The sequence below is a fragment of the Poecile atricapillus genome, chromosome 1, assembly GCF_030490865.1.
Source record: "Poecile atricapillus isolate bPoeAtr1 chromosome 1, bPoeAtr1.hap1, whole genome shotgun sequence".
NCBI classification, from domain to species: domain Eukaryota; kingdom Metazoa; phylum Chordata; class Aves; order Passeriformes; family Paridae; genus Poecile; species Poecile atricapillus.
In genome coordinates, this window is record NC_081249.1 from 63182288 (window position 1) to 63191167 (window position 8880).

Below are 8880 nucleotides of genomic sequence, written 5' to 3' on the forward strand. Positions count from 1 at the left end.
CAAGTTCTTTTAGGATTGATATGTCATGTTGGCTGGACTTGTGCATGCCCATATTTATAATTCAACCAGCGTGTACTTTTAGAGCACCTTTCAACATTTAACCTTCAGCATTTCAACTCAAAGCGTAGACTTGTTTTGTGAGAGAGTGCTTTTCTCTTTCAAGCTTTATGAAGTAAATGAGTTATAAGAATACAATGGAGTTATAAGAGTGCTGCAGAGTAAGAGAGGGTTAAAGAAAACATTTGGCTTTCAAACATGAAAAACATTTCAGATAGACAGAGGGCCAAGCTCTAATCTTATTTCCAGGGAATCAGAGCAGAGCAGAGCAGAGCTGAGTTGGCTTCATTAAAATTGGAGCCCACCTGGGCTCTGCAGCTGTGTGTGGAGCTGTAGCTTGCAAAGGTGGGGCTTGGGGGCTCTCTTAAATGCTATCAAGGAGGTGCCTGAGGTGCCACATCGACTGCATGCATCGAGAATGTCCACATCAGGAGCAAAAGCAACCTGCACACCAGCCTGGCAAGGGCCACTTGTCCACACCAGCAAATCCTTCCTGTATGCTCTGCTTGGGGCCCTGAATCCAAGTGCAAGGAGCCAGTGAGCTTTGCAGCACCCAGGGTCAGGCCCACCTCTTGGTTTTAGCACTCTTTCCGATGGTTTGTGCTGTGCCCGAGCTCCTTGCAGTCGCCAGGGAGTGGCACTGCCGGCACCATTTGTCGAAGGAACAGCGGAGCGGGCTTGTCACACCTCGGTATTCACAGGCTGGAAATAGAACAAGCTCACACCACTCCCACACAGGCACGCATTACACAGTCAAACAAAAATATCTGTACTTTCCACGATGACTCCAATCGTTTTTAATGCCACTGACTCTAAATCATGTGCTCTGCTATTACCTCAGGGAGACACCCAACACGTGTTGAGCTGGCACAGCTGCCTGGTATGGCCTGGTGTCAGCCACACCAAGCGCCTATGGGCAGCTTGGTTTGCTCGTGGTGTCTGGGAAAAGCTTGCCATAGTCACCACAGGCCACGTCTCTGTTCTGAATCTTTGTCTCTAATGCATGTAAAGCTGAGCCCAAGTCCTCTTACCGACTCCCACTGTGTCTGTGACCTAAAATGAGCAGGGATGATTCCCATGAGTTAGTGGTGCTGGAATTGACTGTACATCACAAATTTATCCCCACAGCTTACTGCCAGTTTCCTCTGTCTTGAAGTTTGACTTGAATTCAGACGTATGGCTTTAAAATTTCCAAACAGCGATTACCAGGCACACTGTAGGAAGGAGATTTCATTGCCTGTCCCCATTAGTCAACCATGAGCTTTCCTGTGCTAAAATCCACTCAGGAAATGCTGCAAACAAAGGAGGTAAATAGTTCTCAGCATTCCTTGTTGCTTGGAAGGAGTTAAGCTCTTCTCAACAGACTGATCGAGTTTTTCTGGCATTATCCCATTAGCTTAAGTCATTGCTGATGACTTCACCCTCCTGGTGACATCAGCCTCTAATCTTGTGAAGGTGAATTCATGTGAGATTGTTTCAAAACAATTACTCCCTGAATTGTAGGTCATTTCAATTGATATATGGATGCAACATTCACTTCTGCAGATTGTAGCTTCTCTTATGCAGTGTGTGTACACATTTTCCATCTTGTATTTCAGCATGTGTGTTATGTTACAAACTGGCACTGCCTGAGATCAGCAGGAGAATGTGCTTCTTTTAAATGCAAAAGTAAAAGAAACAAACAAAAATCAACCCACTGATATTACTATTTTTATAGGTATGATTAAGACTTCTCTTCAGTCATATATGTGGTTTGTTTGATTCCCTCTGGATGCTGCCTCCCTCTCTGTCTCTTCTGGAATATTCTGCTTTGTCTAGGCTGTGTCTTTACTTAGGAGTGCTCTGGCCATTTCAGATTCTCTTGCTTTTACCTGTACTTGGGGAAAAATGTAGACAGATAAACACGCAGAATGGTTACTTAATAAATCACAATTTTTAGTAACATTGGATGTATTTTTCTCACCCCATACCAGGTTAAATATAGATAAAAGTGAATAAGGATGATAGATCGGGTCTTAAGATATGTTCTGTTTTTCTCTTTCCTCTGAAGAAGTGACTCAGAGGAACACGAAGACACAGCCGACACTTGTAAGAAGTGGTTTTAATAAGAGGAGACAAGTCATCATCCCAGCTGTGCAATCCTTGCTGAAGTCAAGGGGTCGGAAAAGAAAGGCCCCATTTGTCCTTAGGAGCAGCACACACATGTATACCAAAGGAGGATAGTGATGTATTTAGACTAGAAGTTCCCCAGACCTAAACGAGACATTTGTTTGCTTAACTTCATTGTTCTTCCCTTCTCTCATCACTTGTCCTCAGCTGGCTGCAGCAATTCCCGTGAAGCTCTGCAGAGGCATACACCTTAAAACCAGGCGAAAGAAAGTTCCTGCTCCCCAAAACCTCTCACACTCCCAGCTACTGGCAGAAAGCCTCTCTGAGCTGCCCTGGGCAAGCTGGCCACAGACGGGGGGGTGACAGAGCACAGGGCGGCACCGAAGGCAGGACTCAGACACTGTTGTCTCTATCTGCTGTATTGTGAAGAGATTTCTTAATGTGACTAATAGCTCTTGGCATTGAGCTGCAGCTCCTGAAGTGCAGAGCTGGCATGTCCATGCGCTAATGTTTAAAGTAATGTGTCAGAAAAGTTTTATAGTAGCAGCACAGTATTGTTGGGGGAGAAGAAGCCTGTTTAAATAAAGCCAATAAAATTCTACTATCATCACTTTTCTCTCTTTATTGTTGAGAGGGTGGAAATGACTAAAGTTTTTATTTGGTGTTAGCAGTGTGATGCTACATTTTTTTCCACATTTGGAAGTGAACAAGGTAGTGATAAAAAAATCATTAAGAAGTGAACCAGTTGTTCTCAGCTCCTGGATGCTTCAGAGGGGCTCAGCCAAAGAGACAGAAAATTTAGTGTAGGCAACCAAACCAAATTTTTTTCTCCTTACAAAATAAACCCTGTTGTGCTACTCCTTTAGGAAGGAAATTGAGTTTCTGGATGACTCGCAGATACTTTGCTCATTGTAGTGGCCTGTATGTTTCCTGAATACCCAGATCTGATTTAGATTAGGGCCTTTGGGTGGGTGTTGAGGGGGGAAGGACTGGCTAAATAAGAGGAAATTTGGACTTTTAGTCCAAGGTCTAAGCACTGTTACCAATTACATGTGTATAAGCTATAAGAGATGGACTGCATCTGCCTTAGCTAAAGTTGTCCAGTGCTTCATTCTTTTCCTATGCCCTTTCCTCCCCTTTCAGAGCGAGAAGTAAGAAAAACAAACAACGAAATGTCTCCCCAAACTTCTTTCTGTGGTTTAAACCTGTGTCAGAGTTAGATAAAGTCTCTAGAATTTAAGGCAAGTGAAAAATACGCAGGAGAAATTGGATCGGCAAGTGCTGCTTAAACTGCAGTTACTGTGTCTGGCCCTCATGTGGCTTTGCAGTGAAGCAAAGAAAAGCAGAAAAGCTAATGGTGAAAGCAGAAAATACTTTCTTGTGTTAAACTCCAGAGAAAATGGCAGCTTTCCCACTGTGCCAACTTCTTGGTAACTACTTCCAGAATGCCTGGTGTCTGTAAACTGACAGTAATACATCCCTCAGTAGCAGGCCAAAATATTGAAGGTGTGGTTTGCACCAAACTGTGATGATGCAATCTTTTTGGTGCTGGGAGCTGAGGAGAGGTTTGGGAATGGGGCCAGAGTGGTTCTGCAAGGGTGATGCACAGATTTGCATGCCAGGCATTTCTGGGCCATGGTGTTCTCTCTGTGTATGCTGTGGCTGCTTCATCACAAAGATGTTGGAGCTGCTGGGGGGCTGGGACGGTGGGTCAGCCACTTTCTACCTTCATATCCTGAAAATACTTCTCTTCTCCTGGCTGAAAGAGCATATCACACCCAGTTTTCCTTCTCTACCTGCTGCTTCAGAGATTGATGAGATGCAGGGGAGCAAAGGGCACAGCCCTTGCAATGTACCCACCAATTTTGAAGAGGGTATCTATCCTCTGTGATTTGCTTTTGTGTTTGCCATGTGGTTACCAGATCATGCTTTCTGCTTTTGTCTTACAGAAAGAAATTCCATTATATTCACTAAAAACCCCAAAGCTGGCATGCAAAAGACCAGCTCCATACAGCAGGGTGTGGTTTGTTCTGCCTTTACTAGTAGGGCAAAAATCCTTTGCCTTTCAAAATCCACCTTCTTTTCCTGCTGTGTACCAGGTCTATGTAAATCTTTTGCTATTGGGTATGCTAATGTTTGGCATTGACATAGGAACTTCAAGTATTCAAAGGTACATTCAAAAGAAACAGAAAGTCTCCAAAAGAACAAAAAGATAATTCATCTTTGCAATAGCTGCTCTGCCACAGCATCTGCATTAAATGAAGGATTGGATCTATTCTCATGAAGGACTGCTTGGACCTGGAGCCTTCACAGAACAAAAGTAGTCTAGAAACATTAGCACCATCCTTAAGAGAGGTTTGTTAGACAAATTCTGGTGTCTGTGACTGTCTGTGTCACAAAAGGATTTAATTAATATTGTAGATCTTAAATTAGTGCCTAATTCTTGGACTGCAATCTTATTTGTGAGCACTTCCTACACATCCCACTTCACCAAGGGGAGCACACATCTCAAGCTGGTGCCCGTGGACAGTGTCAGGTTCCAGAAATGCTGATGAGCTCTGCAAAAGTTTGGTTTCTTTGGAAAAGACCTCTTATATCTCACTGTGGCACAAGGTTTTAATGTTTCACCTGGTATTTGCCTATGCTTACAGAAAAAGCTATTCCTCAATGAGGTGCAAGGAGCTGTGGCGGCATGGTTAACCACAAGCAGCTATTTATGTGTATTGATTTCAAGGGAAATTTGTTGCTTTCATCATGTGTTGATGGGACTGAAGTCTCAGGAGAATTCAGTTCTGTGCACATTGTGGTATAGCAGAGTGCTGTATCAAGATTGTGTTATCCAGAGCACATTACACTATGAGACCAAGGGATGGGTTTTGTAACCCCTGTCCCATTCTGCTCTGTGCATTTTCCTTCTTGGCATGCTTCTGTGACAATATGGAACAGCTCATCACTATCCGTCATTTTCCAGCTGCTGGATCTAGACCTGATTTGCCAATCAGGTACCAGATGTGGGTGTTCAAGTACAGGTAAGGTGGTCTCTGGATTTTGTAAGACCAGTGGAATTTGCTGTGAGCTTCAGAGAATTCTTCTTGACTACTTCTTATGTTGTCTCTTAACAATATTTTGCTAGAAGCTTAAAACTTCTGGTGGGAACTATATATTTGGGATGAGATGTGGCACCTGCTCCTTGTGGGCAGATATACATGGGTCTGGAGAACAGAGCTAGAGAATAAGACATGAAAATTTTTTCCATTTCTAAGTAAGGCTCTTGTTTTCAGATAATACTGGAAGTTCATGCAGTTGAGTGGCTATATGATAGTTAAGATATCTATGGTCTAATCCAAAGCCAGTCAAAATCTGTGACTCATGAAGAGTTTTAGAGCGGGCTGCTGAAGTGCAGATAGATAAAATATAGATAAAGTATGATATATGCATATTATGAAGGGGTGTGGTTTCAATACTGTGCATGAGCTCACTGTTGACTAAAGGACTGTATGGAAAAACAATTTTCTTCACTTGTCTAGGACAAAAGTACTTTGCAAACAGTGTCTTCTGCTTGTCTGCTACAATGTTCAGTGGAGCTGGGGACTGTATTCACATGTTAGAGGAACACAGCCAAGAAAATGTATTATCTTATTTTGTAGAGCCCACTTTCTCCAGGAAGAAATAAATTGAGCAGGACAGCTGCACTGGTAAATATAAGACATACAGCTAAGTACTTTTCATATGAGGTTTTGAAAATTCTTTCTAAAGGACAGCACCTCCTAGCTTCATTTTACAAACAGAATATGTTGGATACAGAGGATTTTACCAAATTGCACAAGTGCATGGAGTGAATCTGCAGTTGCAGGAACAGGCTCCTCAGATATATTTTTTTGGCTTTGTTCATTTGGGTAGATGACCTTTGAGACAAAAGGTAATGATGATGGAGAGGTCCAAACAGGCTCAGCTGTTTTCCTTTTTCCTTTCTTCTCTCTTCCCCCATTGGACAACGGTGCAGCCATGGGGCTTTCCTTTCTTCTCACCCACACCCATTCCCTGGCTGAGATGACGCAGGAAGAAAGGCAGCAACAAAAGAAAGGCACCAGATTATTTATTCACCAGGGATGACTAAATGGTCTCATACAGCACAGGAACCTTCCCTACCCAAGCTGCCTCTGTTTCAGGGTATTAATTTGTTCCAAGATAAGCACTGCCACAGTGAAACTTTTTTTTAAAAATTTTGTTTCTATGCAAGAAGCCACTGAGATAGCTACCCTCTGTGATGTGAAGACCAGATGCTGTTCCCTTCTGCCTGTCCATCAAGGCTGGATTTAGACCTTCCTGTGATTAGGCAATAGTTTTTCTCTGCTGTTGTTTTCCTAGTAACCTCATCTAGCACCCCTCAGAAGTTGCTCTAACAATAGCCCTGGAAATTAAAATCTTTCATGTCTCCCCCTAGTAGACATATCACTAGCTAGAAGAAACTTTCTCAATTTCTGCATTAAGTCAGCTTGAGCTGAGGGCAAAAGCTGGAGAAATATTGAATAAAGATCATCTTAGAGATGATATGAATAACACAATGTTCTTCAACTTAAAAATATAGTCCTAGTGATGGAAAAGGATTTACTATGTGGATTCCTTTCTTCTGTCAGGAATGACACCAGGAACTCCCCATCTAGCACTTACAAAGAAAGAAGATAAGATATTAAATGTAATTTCTCTGTCATTTATGAGCCATCTGGATAAGAGGGAAGGGAAGGAAAGTGATTAACTAAAGCCCTGAAAGTGTAAGGCTGGCTCAGAGCCCCAGCTGTGTCCTTTACCCACTTCAACTCAATGCAGGGGAAATCTAAAGAGGGCTGTCAAGCTGTTAAGAAACAGCCTTCCCACAGAGCAGAAGAGACAGAGAAGGAGCAGGGTCTGAAAATCTTACCAAATATGTCCAAATATTTGAAATAAGCTCAAGCATTCAGTGGCTGCTTAGCCATACCTTTTACATTTAACCCACAACAATTAGTGTAAACTGAACTCTGATTTATATAGAGGAAGAAAACAAATTTGGAGAAGTCAAGCTCATCTTTTTATGGCTTCTACATTTTCCTTATTTCTTTATAAGGTTTGAGTAATGGTTTTTCATTGTTGAATGTCAGTGAACATTGAACTTGTGCTCAGCACATCACTATGGATAGCAGCAAAATGCCAAAGAACAGAACAGAAGTACATATATTTCAGATGTATTGGATGTCTTCTCCAACAATTTACTGGACTCTGTAATATCTTTTCCATACTTAAGCCGTATACATTTTTTCCTGTAAAACAACTGCAGAGATGGAAAGAGGATTAAGGCAGCCTCTTATTAACCTGACCTTGTATCTCTCTGAAAAACTGCTCTGTGTACTTACATGTGTGAGTGACCAGGGCAGTGATCGGCTGCTGTACACGGCACAGGTGAGGCCACACCTCGAGTACTGTGTGCAGTTTTGGGTCCCTCATAGAAGAAGAACATGGAGGTGCTGGAGCATGTCTTGAGAAGGGCAATGGTGTTGGGGAAAGGTCTGGAGCAGAAGTCTGATGAAGAGCTACTGAAGGAACTGGGGTTGTTTAGCCTGGAGAAAAGAAGGCTGAGGAGGACCTTACTGCCCTCTACTACTACCTATAAGGAGGTACCTGCAGATCTCATTGATTTCTCTGGAGAATATGAATCCTCAAAATGTTAAAACTGTGCCATAGATATTTGGGGGAGCATTGGGTTGGTCATGTTTGTCTATTAGAACCTAGAAAAATTGACAAGTCACAAATAAACTGAAAGTGCAGTTTGATTAATCCAGGAGAACTATAACTGCAAGAAATTATGGGGCTGGATTAGGACACAATGAAAATAGAGAAAAGAGAAAGTCAAGTAAATTATTGTTATATAATCCCACAGTTGAAGTGCTTATTTGCAGAGGTGCCATTGCCCCTGTGCCATTCTCTCTCCGGGGATGACACATCACCCCATGTTATCACCTACAACACAGATATGGTATGAAGCAGCGTTTCCTTATTTTCTGTGATGGATTCAAAGGAACGATGCAGTGACATGGGACTGTAGAAACATGGCTAAAATCTCAGCTTTTAGGTTAAACCAAGAGAGATATATAACAGCCTCTAACTTCCTCAGCCTACAGTCTCATACAAAGTAAACCAGATTTCCTGGTGCGGTGGGTTGACATTGGCTGGACACCACCAAGTCACTCTCCCATACTCTCTGCCCTCAGCAGGATGGAGGAGGAAGAAAATAAGATGGCAAAAACTTGTGGGCCAAGATTAAGGCAGTTTAATAAAAGCAAAAGCAAAGGTTGTGTGCAGAAGCAAAGGAATAGAGAAGATTTATTCTCCACTTCCAATAAGCATGTGATACCCAGCCACGTCCTGGGAAGTAGGTCTTTGTTGTGTGCCCTGATTGCCCTGGAAGACAAAGCACTGTAATAATGAATGCTCTGTCTCCTTCTCTTCCTCTCTCAGTTTTTATTGCTGAGCCAATGTCATGTGGTATTGGAATATCTCTGGTCAGTTGGGGTCAGCTGTCCTGGTTGTGTCTGCTCCCAAAATCTTGCAAACCCAGCCTACTGATGTGAGGCAGAATTTTGGAGAGGCAGTGCTGATGTGCCAGCAGTGCTCAGCAGAAGCCAAAACACTGGTGTGTTATCACCACCTTTTCAGTTACAAATAGGAAGCACAGCACTGTGA